Source organism: Nyctereutes procyonoides, unplaced genomic scaffold (assembly GCF_905146905.1).
Source record: "Nyctereutes procyonoides isolate TBG_1078 unplaced genomic scaffold, NYPRO_anot_genome, whole genome shotgun sequence".
NCBI lineage: Eukaryota > Metazoa > Chordata > Mammalia > Carnivora > Canidae > Nyctereutes > Nyctereutes procyonoides.
The window spans coordinates 20437149-20450393 of NW_026575042.1; the positions used below are offsets into that span (position 1 = coordinate 20437149).

The 13245-nt window shown below is 49.2% G+C and overlaps 1 long non-coding RNA gene across 1 annotated transcript; it reads right to left on the bottom strand.

Annotated features, from left to right (window-relative positions):
* Positions 1-7635: 7635 nt before the first annotated feature.
* Positions 7636-12666, bottom strand: LOC129507133 (uncharacterized). Its single transcript, XR_008663930.1, has 3 exons — positions 12011-12666; positions 8405-8444; positions 7636-7890 (listed from the first exon to the last, which is right to left on the bottom strand). It is a non-coding gene; the product is annotated as an uncharacterized LOC129507133 (long non-coding RNA).
* Between the last annotated feature and the right edge of the window lie 579 nt (positions 12667-13245).

Here is a 13245-nt window from a genome sequence, read left to right on the forward strand (position 1 = left end):
CAATAGGTAACACATACGAGAACTATGCCTCTTCCAGCAGAAAGCCAGTAGGTGAGGGAAATTAAAAACATTTTAGGACTCAGGATAATAGTACCTCAATAGGAAATGTACGATATTATGGCTCAGGTTGTTTCACAGAGAGGATTTGGTTGTCTCATTCAGCTTTATTTTCCCAGAATGCAAGTCAGTCATGTATTTATTTATACACTGAATGGATGAGTTTCTTTCGACAAATATCTATTGGGTAATTATATTCTAAACATAAGAATAAATCGAATACGATCCCCAAACTACATCTAGTCTAGACTGCCTGCGTTCAGATTTTGGCTGTTACATTTATTAGCGGATTACTCTGTATCCCACATTCCTTGTCTGCAAAGAAGGACAACATTAATACCTATTTCACAGATCCATGTGAGGACTGAAGGGGTTAAGGCACATAAAGTATTTAGAACAGGGCCTGACACACATTCAGCACCATGAAAGTGTTAGTATTATTATAATTATTTTTCTGTAATAATTTGCTTCCTAAAATGACTTGAAGCAAAAAGAGCAAAGTGTTAACATTTGTTAAAGCCATGGGTTGTTTTTGTGAGTGTTGTATTATTTTGATACTTCTCTGTCTTTAAAAATAATTTTTAACACAATTAAATTACACATAAAAAGATATGGTCTCAGTTCTAGAATAGTTCACATGTTAGGGAGGAAGAGAAGGAATCTATCCCAGAGAACAGTCACTGTGTGTGTGCGCGTGCATGCGTATCTGCGCATATGTATGGGTATGTACAGATGTATGCACAATAAGCCAAAACCTTTATCTTACCATCTAGCTCCAGAATTCCTTTTAGGGAGAGAACGTGTTTGTTTTGGAAAAGCAACTTGATAAATGACTTTAATGTGGGATTGAAGGTAGGATCCTGAGGATTGGGTGCTGGTGCAAGTTCAAGAATGAAGGAGACTGAATTAGGCTGCTCTGCATGAGGAAACAAAGGGAGGAGAGGAGACAAGAGGGAGGAAAAGGAAGGATGAAAGAGGGGAGCCCTGTAGTGGTGGGAAGCTGGGCTTTCATTGGACTAAAGGGCACATCTGTTAGGAATGCATTCAGCAAGTTATAGAAAATGGGACAAGGGTGTAGAGAGACAAATGGGAGCTTATTTTTCTCTGAAGCAAGACTCCAGAGGAAGTGAGTTTTTGGCTGTGTTTAACAGTGCAGAGACTGGTGTTGGGGCTGTGCCTCATAGTCCTCCAGCTACAGCGAGCATGACCAACCAAGGGCTCCAGCTGTTTCTCTTTAAAACCCATCATGGTGCCAAAGCTATGCCTTCCTTGGACAGCTCCCAGCCAATGATGGTACAGCAGAGATCCCAAGGCACACCAGAGATCTGGGACTCTAGTGACAATCAACTTTAGTTTGAAGACTTCCTGATGGCTCTGCTGAACTTTCTTAAGACTGCAGAACCTTCTCTCCCTCTCTTCTTCGCCTGGGGTCAGACTTGCTCATAACCTGATGGCTCTCCCAGCCTTCTTCAGCTCCCTCCCTACTCTCTCCCATAGCCACATTTTCCCTAAAGAAGATCCTTACACATTTAATCCCGTATAGTCATTTGCTTCTCGAAGGACCTAAACTAACACAACTAGTAACTCCAAGATTCCTTTGGGTTATCCCTCATGGTTGTAAAAAGGTGACCAGAGAGTTCCTGCCATCCCATTCACAACCACAACTAAAAGGACAAAGAAAGAAAGGCTACGCCCATTGGATCCAACCCTTTTATCAGGAAAGCAAAGGGTTTCCTTGGAGCCTTTACATACTCATATCCTCACACCCAATGAAGTCAATTGGGGTAGCTTTCCTCGGACATCTGAAGTGTAACATGAGCATTGAAGAAAGAGGTCCAGCATGTAAGAGTTCTGACAGCACCTTACACAGTAAAAGAAACTGTCCCCAAAAGTATTGTTAGTCATCATCCAACACTCCATGTATTCACTTATTCGTCCTTAAGTTCCAGCAGTGTGTAAGCGATGCCTCAGATCAAACAAATGTGGGACAGACTGAGCCAAATGCCACAATGTGAAGCAGAGTCACCCAAACAAGCCATCCTAGATCAGCCAACCTCAAGCAGACTGCAGACATGTGAACAAATTCTGAGGGTGTGTGGGGCGGCATTACTGCAACAGTAGCTACCCAACCAACGAGGCCTTAAAGCCCATCCCCCCCAGCCTTTCCGGCCCTCTGCCCCCAGCCTCAGGTGGCCTCAGTTGTGACCCTTTCCCTCTTTGGACCCCTCAGCACCATGTACCCCTCTTACAGTTCTAATCAGACCCCTGTGATGTCTGTCCCGCACCCAGATTTGACTGTGCCCTGCTCCAGGACAGGAGTTACGTGGCAGGCACCTCTGTGTCCTGTGCTGTCCACTGCCTTGCACTCTACTAAGTCTTCCCTGAACTCGAGTCTGATGTAGGTTATCTCACAGTTCTGCCTTCGGAGCTTGGAGAAGAAATCCGGGCTCGATGCTTCTAGTGTCAAGGAGAACAGAAAGCGGCCCCAGAAGGGCACCATTTGTTGAGCTGAGTTTACTTCCTCCCAGCGCAGCCTCCTTTGCTTATCAGCTGGGAGAGAAGGTCCTGACAACGCCTTGGAAGGCTCGAGATGGAGACTGAAGACGAAGGGGACAGCCACTCCCCTGCAGCTCCTCCAGCGCAGGTGGTGCCCCGACCAACACCTCCCTAGGCTTCCCCCGCCTACGGGGCCTGAGAGGGGGATCAAGGAGAGAGGACAGACTTAGGAACGCCGGCCCCAGGAGCCTCAGCACGATGGTCCTCGTCCCCCCTGGCGGCACACGGACAAATCTCTGTGCTTCATCTTTATTTTAAAGGGGGTAACGTGGAAGGGGAGGCCTTGGTCTTCCCTAACACCTGCTCTCCGGGGCGGGCCGCAGTCCTGGGCCGAGTCTCCGTGCGGAGCGGGGGCAGTCGCGCAGCGGGGACAGGCACTAGGTCCTGCTGGGGCCCGCGGGCGCTCCTCGGGCCGCACCCCTGGTGGCCTCACCCCTGGTGGCCTCACCCCTGGTGGCCTCCAGCTCCCCGCGTCCCGCCCCCCGCTGACGCACCTGGCCGGCCGAAAGTCGCTAATGGAATTCCCAGCCACCGAGGCAATTTCTTCGCTTTCAAAGCCCTGGCCATCATGAAAGCAGCCAACTGGAGAAAAGTCTTAAAATGGAGAAAGGGAAAGAATGGTTGGGAAAGAAGCAGCCGACCTCTTCCCCTTACCCGCTAAGAAAGAAATATCAAGGGGCGTCTGGGTGGCTCAGTGGTTGACAATCTGCCTTGGCTCAGGTCATGATCCCAGGTCCTGGGATCAAGTCGTGCATCATCATGATCCCCATAGGGAGCCTGCTTCTCCCTCTGCCTGTCTCTCTGGCTCTCTCTCTCTCTGTGCCTCTCATGAATAAATAAATAAAATCTTAAAAAGGAAGGAAGGAAGGAAGGAAGGAAGGAAGGAAGGAAGGAAGGAAGGAAGGAAGGAAGGAAGGAAGGAAGGAATTCAACGCCGATTCTACCGGAAGGGAAGTGAACGTTTAGAGCAGCAGTTGGCAAGCTTTCTGGAAAAGGCCAGAGCGTAAATATTTTAGGCTTCACAGGCCAGGTTATTTTTGTCGTAACTATTCAGTTCTGCCACTGTCATCCGGAAGCAGACAGAGATGATCCAGAAGCAAGTGACCACAGTTGTATTCCAATAAAACTTTATTTACAAAAAAGGTGGTTGGTTCTAGTTTACCCACCCCACTTACAGAACCACAATAAGACACAATCACATGGGACCACAGAGTGATGTAAGATTTCCTCAGCTGGCACGACCGCGAAGAATCTGTTTGCACAGTAATCCCAGAGCATAATCCTCCTTAGGTTTTGGCTTCCAAACATTACATTTTATTTTTTGAAGTGTAACTCTATAAATCTCCTGTATTCCTTGAGTGATGGTTTTCCTCCTCTGAGCTCTTCAAATGATACAGACACCATTCATACAAACATCTCCTAGGAATGTCTTGAGCAGTTTTGGAAGGAACCCCAAAACACCCAAATCGGTCCCCTTGTTTCCCACCCTATGGCACTGAGGCCCAGCTCACCATGCCAGCTGATGACAGAGTAGGACCAAAGCACACTTAACCTTCCATTGTGGGTCACCAATTCACGTGCATTATTAATGCCATTTTTATTGGCAACAACCATCTAATGAAAGATGTGCCTGTGTGTGTGTGTGTGTGTCTTAAATTTACCATCACACTTCCCATAAACTCCACAAGGGAAAGACCATATTTTATATCACTTTTTATTAGGTTCTTAAATTAAATTGTTACAAAAAATAGTACATGCTTAATGAAACAATTAAGAAGCAAATTAGGGTAAAATAAAGTCCCCTTTCATCCACTCATAATCTCCTCCATAATTTCTTCATTTTTCCCCCAACATGTTTTTATGAAAAATTTCGAATATATAGAAATAATAATTTTGCAGTGACTACCTGTATGTTCAATCCAGATTCTATAATTTACATTTTACTATTGTGCTTTATCACACATCTGCCCAATCTTCCATGCCTCTATCCATCCATCAATCCACCTTTTTTCTTTTTAGTATGTATTTCAGAGCAGATTGCAGACAGCAGCAATTTCCCCTCCTACTTCCTCTTCAGTACTTCCGCCTAATACCTCAGCATAGAAATCATGAGCTAGAGTTTATTTTTAAAAATTTTTTAAAGATTATTTATTTATTCATGAGACACACAGAGAGAGGCAGAAACACAGGCAGAGGGAGAAGCGGGCTCCCCATGGGGAGTCTGATGTGGAGGACTCGATCCCAGGTCCCTGGGATCACAACCTGGACTGAAGGCAAACACTCAACCACTGAGCCACCCAGGCGCTCATGAACTAGAGTTTAATATTTGTTTACATTTTTTTTGTCTGTTAAGGTAAAATCTATTTCCAATGAAATACACAATTTTTAAGTGCATTGATGGTTTGGACAAAAGTAAGAAACCAAACACAAATATCAAACCCACAAAGCACCTACCTTCCTTTTCAGGCAACCATTGTTCTGATATTCTCCTACCATATATTAGATTATTTTCACCTGTTATAGAACTTCATTTAAATAGAATTTTGTAAACACACACGTATTCTTTTGTATAAGATAGTACTGTTTGGTTATCTTCTCCCTACGCACATGTACACACAAATAAATAGGTCTGTTTGCTTTCTTTTACCAAAGGGTCATGCTCTACATGGTCCTGAGACTTGCTGAGTTGCCAGAGGCTGATGACAGTCTAGACTGGAGGTCTGGGAAACCCTCCCGACACTTTCCAGCTGAACATTTTGGGGGTGATTTAACTTCTCAGTGCCCTCGTTTCTGTTGTTGTTGTGTGGCTTAAGTGACCAGTGCCTGGAATCACCTGGAACAAGGCGGGCCCACAGTGGTGACTACAGTGATCCTGCTGGTGACCCAGCCAAGCTCCTTGGATCCCAGCAACCGACTGTGCATGCAGGTTCTGTGTGATTTACTGCTAACATCGGACAGCTGCGCCATTCTTCAGGGGGCTGTCCCGAGGCCATCGGGGCCCTTTACCAAATTCAGAGAGAGCTGAACGTGTGTCTTCTCTACTCACAGTGGAACATACCACAGAGTAGAAAAAATGGATGTGCCTCCGCGTGGGAGGAGTTTCTATCCCCTGGGCCAGGCCGGCTCGCTCCTTTGCGGGGGGGGGGGGGGGGGGGGCAGAGACCCAATGACTTAGCTCCACAGCCTGCCTGAGGTGGCCCCCTCCTGTGGCTTCCTCACCTTCCCTGCCCCGTCCCCACCCCCTCCAGCGTCTCCTGGGAGCACCTGCCTAATGAGTCCCTTGCTCAGGAACCTGGGCTTACTGTTTGTGGGACCCCACCCGGGGTGGTGCTCTAGGCCGGGGTGGTGCTCTAGGCCGTCCGTCCGTTGATTCAGCCGTACCTGTGGCAGGGCCTGGCAAAGCCTGTTGCGGGAGCCCCTCCCGGGGATGCGCTGGTTGCGCGGAGCCCATCTGCCATTTGGTCTTCCTGGGCCCTTTCCTTTACTGGGGGGCGGGGGGTGGGTGGGCTTGCTTCTAGGTAAAATGGGGGGTGGAAGTCAGATTATCAGAAAGATCCCCTTAAAGGACTCTGTGAGTGGGGCACCCGGGGGCTCAGCGGTTGAGCATCCGCCTTGGGCTCCGGGTGTGATCCCGGGGTCCCAGGATCGAGTCCCGCATCAAGGTCCCTGCATGGAGGCTGCTTCTCCCTCTGCCTGTGTCTCTGCCTCTCTCTCTGTCACTCTGTCTCTCATGAATAAATAAAATCGTAAAAAAAAAAAAAATAAAGGACTCTGTGAGTCAGGTGGGGAATCATCAGCCTTGCTTCACGTGAATGGGGAGGGTTACTGCAAATGCAAACTTGTGCTGGGTGAGGGATGCTTGGAAACAACCTTTAGAAAGTGAGTGGGGGCGGGGGTGGGAGCGGTAGTGATGCTTAGGAAGGCGTGAGTTAGATAAAAGCGGAGGACACCAGCATAGGCAACAAGAAAGAAAGAAAAGAAAGAAAGAAAAAAAGAAAGGAGCCGCCATCAAGCGGAGGGAGACGCAGACACGCGGGGCGGCTGTTGGGGGGGGGGGCGGGGGGGGGGGCGCTGGCCAGCTCTGAGCGCGCCCTGCGGACACGGAGAATCTCTCTGGGATCGCACTAGTTTTTACTCCCCAAAAACAGATACCTGAACGCGCTGACTTATTTATTTTTAAGATTTTTATTTACTTATATATTCTAGAGAGAGGCAGAGACACAGGCAGAGGGAGAAGCAGGCTCCACGCAGGGAGCGCGACGCGGGACTCGATCCCGGGACCCCAGGGTCACGCCCTGGGCTGCAGGCGGCGCTAAACCGCGGAGCCCCCCGGGGATCCCCTGAACGCGCTGATTTACAGGAATACGGACACGTGCCCTGCATCCAAGTCCGGCAGGAATTTCAGTTCAGCAAACACTCTCGTTCGAATGAATAACCCGCAACGTTTCCAGCCCCCCCCCCCCCCCCCCCCCCCGCCCACGCCGGGCTCTGGAGGAGGAAGAGAGCGTCCAGCTGCGCCCGCCCTCGGGGGCTCTTGCTCCTCGCCTGGTGACACGGGCCTCCAGACGCAGGGCCTGCGCAGGAATGAAGGAGACCCTCCTGGAAGGGTGCCACCTTCCTGCTGAAGTGGAAGATCCCCTCCCCCAGGCTTCTCTCCTGGCTCCTGGGAGCTCCGGGCCCCAGGAGGCAACCGAGGAAGAGCCCCGCGAGCCGGGTGACAGGCTAGCTGTACCCCACCTGTTCCAGGGTCCGCGAGGAGGCCAGAGGACAGGGATTCCTCGGGAAAGGCCTGAGCATCTTACAGAGAGGCCAATGGAAGGAGGAGTAGTGGAGAACCTGCTCGGAGAGGAAGAGGAAGGAGGGTGGGTAGGGAAGCCAGCTTGGGGAGAGCTGAGGCTGGGAGCGGGCCATGTCTCCGAGGGATCCATAGTTCGCACCACAGGGCTCCCAGGGAGAGGCTGGGGTGCAGCCAGGAAGGCTGGGTGGAAGGCCCTGGGGCTCCCAGTCTCACAAAGCCCGGTGTCCCCCCCCCCCCCAGGAGCGACAGGGCCCTCCCATAGTGGGCACCACGTTGACCTTGACAGTGAGTTCAGAGTCACCCTCCGTGTGGCCGGTAGGGCCGCTGGAGCAAAGTCCCCACACTCACATTCTCAGCTCTGGAGGCTGAAGTCGGGAGGTGGCCGATTCCGAGCTGGTGAGACGTGGCGACTGGCCTTGCTCCTCGGTTCTCGGGCCCAACAGCTCGAGGGGTGCCTGGCACGCACACGCTGGCAGTTCCTGCTTGGGGGCTCACCTGGTCAGTTCAGGCCCAGCCTCCTGGTCTCCCTGTAAACGCCCCGCTTTCTCCTGTCAGTCTCTCCAGCACTCCCTGAGGAACCCCCTCCCAGGGCTTAGCAAATGCATGGACTCCCCCGAGACCTGAGCTCAGGACTGGGGGGGTGCCCTTCCCTGTGGCACCCCTAATTCTCAGCATGGTGCTCGGAATCTAGTCTTCCCTCCGAAATAGGAGGTGCAGAGTGACTCTGTAGTGAGATGGTGTTTTAAATTCTCATCTGGTGGATTTTCTTTCCTGGCAGCTCCTCCCTCTCCCTGCCCCGCACCACCCCCACCCCGGCCCTTCACCCTGAAAATAGAAGTTGAGGCTGGTCCTGCCATGGAAGGAGAAACCCATCAAAACCAGAAGCAAATCCTGACAGAACACGAAACTCTTTGTGGTGATCATTATCTTGATTGTGGCGATGGTTTCCCAGATGTATACATAAGTCAAAACTTATCAAATGGTACACTTTACCTGTGTGCAGTTGATTGTAGTCGATTATCTCTCAATCAGGCTGTTAAAAAAAAAAAGGGTGAGTTTGGAGCTAGCTCTCAGGTGGGCCTATGAATATTTAAAGCAGAGATAAGTTTTGAAAGGCTTCTGAATCCCACACTTGGCTTCAACTCTCAGGTGTCAGACGTGGAGGGTGAAAGACACAGGAACTAGGGTTTCGCTTGAACTCTGCCTGGGAGCCCCCGGGGCTGGCTGACCCACCGATTCCCTGGGCCTCAGCAGGCTCGGGGAGGAGCCTGGGATACGCCTAGTAAGCCCTCAGGCGATGCTACCTGGCTGCTGGTCCAGAGACCAGAACACTGGTCTAGAGCATAATATGAGTGAGGAAGGAAACACTCTTTCCTGCCTCAAAAGAGAAGAAAGGAGGAAGACTTGCAGTGGACAGGACCGGAGTTTCGAGGGAAGGGATCCCCAAGGGATGACCAGTGTTCTGTGATTCTGCCTCAGAGCAAACTTCAAATGGCTGGTGGAGGTGGAGGGAGGGTAGATGTCTCAGGTCCGGGACTGGAGAGCAAACTGCAACTACCTGCCTTTTCCAGGTATAGCCTGGTGTCCTCACCCTCCTGGAGAATCCAGGCAGTCCCGGCAGTGCCCTGAGGCCTGGACTCAGGTGAAAACTTAGAGATCTAGGGGACATGGGCATGGCTCTCAGAGAGCACTCCCACTCCTCTGGGGGAGGCTAAGTGGGTTGGGAAGAGGAGGATAAGGAGGGCATGTGCCTGGCTGCTGCCAGGATATCAGAAGAGACCCAGACATGGCTGTGTGCCCCACCCTCAAAGGCCAGGACAGACAGGTGGGCATATTTTATGTGGCCTCTGACACTTGGATCACCTGAGGATCCAAGCTTGCTCACCTGAGGCTACTCAAAATGGCATGATTTTTATTTATTTATTTTTAAAGATTTATTTGAGAGAGAAAGAGCACGAGCAAGCATGCACATGTAAGTGAGGGGCAGGGCAGAGGGGGGAAAGAGAATCTCAGGGAGACTGTGCACTGAGTGCAGGACTTGATCTCACAACCTCAAAATGACAACCTGAACCAAAATCAAGAGTCAGATGCTCAACTGACTAAGCCACCCAGGTGCCCCCTAAGGGCATGATTTTTAAATTAGAAGAGACTAGTTATTTTGGATTGGTGAGATTAAGTTTTCCATCTTTAGCAAAAATGAGGGTTCAAGAGCTCAGTTAATTTTTTTAAAAAATATTTTATATATTTATTCATGAGAGACACACAGAGAGAGGCAGAGACGTGAGCAAAGGGATAAGGATGCAGGACTGGATTTTGGACCCAGGATCACACCCTGAGCCGAAGGCAGACACTCGACCACTGAGCCACCTGGGGATCCTGCTCAGTTAATTTTTTTTTAAAAAATAAATATTATTTATTTACTTGCAAGAGCAACTAAGAGAGAGAGAGCACAGAGGGAGGGGGAGAAGCAGCTCTAGGAGTCTGATGGAGCTTGATGTGGGGCTCCATCCCAGGACCCCAGGATCATGACCTGAGCTAAAGGCAGATGCTTAACCACTGAGCCTCCCAGACACACAAGGGCTTATACTTGAATGTTCATAACAGCACTATTCATAATAGCTCCAAAGTGGAAACAATCTAAATGTCTATCAACTGATGAACAACAGGTAACTAAAATGTGGTAGATCTATACAATGGAATATCACTCAATATAAAAAGGAATGAAGTACTGACATACACTACAGCATGGAAATACCAAGTGAAGGAGGCCAGTCATCAAGGGCCACATATTCTATGATTTCACATATGTGAAATGGCCATAATAGGCAAATCTGTAGAGACAGAAAATAGATTGGTAATTGCCAGAGTCTGGGGGTAAGGGTGGATGGGGAGTGACATCTAATGGGTATGGGGTTTCTTTGGGGGGTGCTAAAATGTTCTGGAATTAGTGGTAATTAGTGGTAATCTGTACAACTCCACACTAGAAACCACTGAATTGTACATTTTAAACAGGCGAATGTTATAGTCTGTGAATTATATCTTAAATTTAAAAAGGCATTCTCTTGGGATGCCTGGGTGGTGCAGTTGGTTAGGCATCCGACTCTTGGTTTCAGCTCAGGTTGTGATCTCAGGGTTGTGAGATCCAACCCTGCATTGGGCTCTGCATTCAGTGCAGTCTGCTTGAGATTCTCTCTCTCCCTCTCCCACCCCCACTCTTGCTTGTTCTCTCACATAAATAAATCAATCTTGAAAAAAAAAAAGAATAAAACGGTGCTCTCTTTAAGAATAATACATCTGCACTCAAACTTACACCCTGGCTCTATGCCCTTTGATGACTGTGCTAGCAGCATCTTCCATAATACATTTCCCCCCTTTCTGGCAAAACCTGAAAGAAGAAAATACTATAGTTTCTAAATTGCTCACTGGAGTAACTGGAATGGTGTATAATAAATTCTTTTTTATAATGAAAAGAAGCTTCTTTTATAGTTTGGGGCGTCTGTTGAAGAGGGGGATTGTCACTCAATCATGTTCCTGTCTTAAAGAGGGGTTTAAACAGTTCCTCTGATCTTTTAAATATTCAAAAAGATTATATTTGAAACTGGTGTTTAAATGGAGAAAGGAGGATCTCAGAAGTTGCGGCTTCAAAGCCGGAATTCATGAAGCCGTACAGGAGTTATAAAGCTGTATCACACAGTAAAATTAAAGTGTCTGTAACTGTTATGAGGGGATTCTTTTGTGCATGAAAGAATTTCTTACAGAGCCCAGCCACATCTTGGTGGACTAGGCAAAGGCAAAAGCATCTTGCAGGTAGATTTTATTTTAGAGGAATGACAGTGCCTGCTAGCTACATGTGAATGTGCTCTGTTCCCTTTAAAGACATGTGACATGGAAATCCAAAACACTATTATCTTAATTCAATAAAAGTTTATGGAAAGGATATAAAATCACCTGGTGGATTCCAGTTGGTGCTCAACTTACCCTACACAAAACATTTTTCACTCACTCCATAAAAGGGTTACAGCCCCGTTTCTTTTCATTTGCGAGAGCTCGAGATGAAGTCCATTCGCTCCGCGGGAAGGAGGGGAACGGCTGTCAGAGCCCGCGCGGGGCGGAGGAGCCGCCAGGGCCGAGGGCCGGGCCGGCAGTCACAGCCGCTGCTCCTACCTGGACCGCTCCCTCCCCCCAGCCCGCCGCCTGGAGCGGTCATTTATTTATTTTTTGATTCTACATTTCTGCTTGAGAAGTCATATTTATGCACTTGTAAAACAAGCTAAGTGTGAGCCCGTTTTACCGGCATGAATTGTGTTCAGGCTTTTCTCCTTCTCTCTCTCTCTTTTTTTTTTTTAAAACAGAACCAAATTATTGGAAACATGGCCTTTTTTTTTTTTAAAAGGTTTTATTTATTTATTCATGAGAGACATAGAGAGAGAGGCAGAGACACAGGCAGAGGGAGAAGCAGGCTCCACACAGGGAGCCCGACACGGGACTCGATCCCAGGACCCGGGATCATGACCTGAGGTGAAACCAGACGCTCAACCACCGAGCTGCTCAATCACCATCCTAAGACACTTTGAAACAGAAAGACGGGGTTCTCCTTACCTTTCCCTCTGGCTCTGAGGGTTTAGGGCCCTGGAATATTCTCTGAGCAATCCCCAGCTTGGAGCTGGCTCTGCCCACGCATTCCTTTGGGGCTGGGCTGTTCTGAAATAAGCCCAGCGATGTCTGTTGCCTGAGGGACACAGGAGTCTCCTCTGCCCCGGTGAGGGGGACCCCTTCTGTTCCACGCAGACTCCCAACCCCTTCCTGAACGCCTCGGACTCCCTGCTACTTTGCAGCAGCCACACCTGGAGATTAGCAGCAGCATTAACGCCCACACTGGCTTTGGGCACACCTGGGATAGGGGGAGGGGCAGATTCTTTTCTTCTGGATCCAGCTGCACCTCCTTCTGACCCTCTCCAACCCCAATTCATTTGCTCTGATTTGCCTTCCTCCGTGAAGTAAAACCATCAGATTCTCCTTTATAGGTTATAAAATTGGCCGCATGTGACAAACCTACAGAGGTTGCTCCTTCCCCACCCTGGCAGAGACTTTCACACTCACTTGCTTGTCCTGGAAACCAGCTCCCCCTTCTCCAGCGCAAGACCGGCTCTTTCCTCAACAGGACTCAGCCAGGCCCGCCTTGGCCAGCCCGGGAAGGAAAAACACCTAGTCTGGCTGGTTTGTATACTGCGGACTGTCCATCAGCGGTGGCGAGGTTGGAGGTTGTGCCTCCATCTAGGCACAGCAGGGAGCTCCTGGCTTCCAAGCAGCTTTATCTAAAAGCCACGTACAGGGGCAGAGAGGGGAACCGTAGAATGAATTGTTCTGTTGTTGTTTTTTTAAGATTTATTTATTCATGAGACACACACACACACACACACACACACAGAGAGAGAGAGAGAGAGAGAGAGAGAGAGAGAGAGAGAGAGAGAGGCAGAGACACAGGCAGAGGGAGAAGCAGGCTCCCTGCAGGGAGCCCCATGTGGGACTGGATCCCAGGACCCTGGGATCATGACCTGAGCCAAAGGCAGATGCTCAACCACTGAGCCACCCAGGCACCCCATACAATGAATTCTTAAGGCCTGTCAAGCACAGGCTCCTTCATGGGGTGGCTGGGTCTGCTTTTATTTTGTCCTTGTCAAATTCTGGCAAAAGTTTGTATTCTTGTTGCCAGCTCATTCGTTCTGCCCATAAAATAATAATGCTAGCAAGAATAACAATGAATGCTAATAATAACAGTAGATCTCATTTACTCAGCACTCAGCAGGAGCCCCACACTGGGCTAAATGTTTACC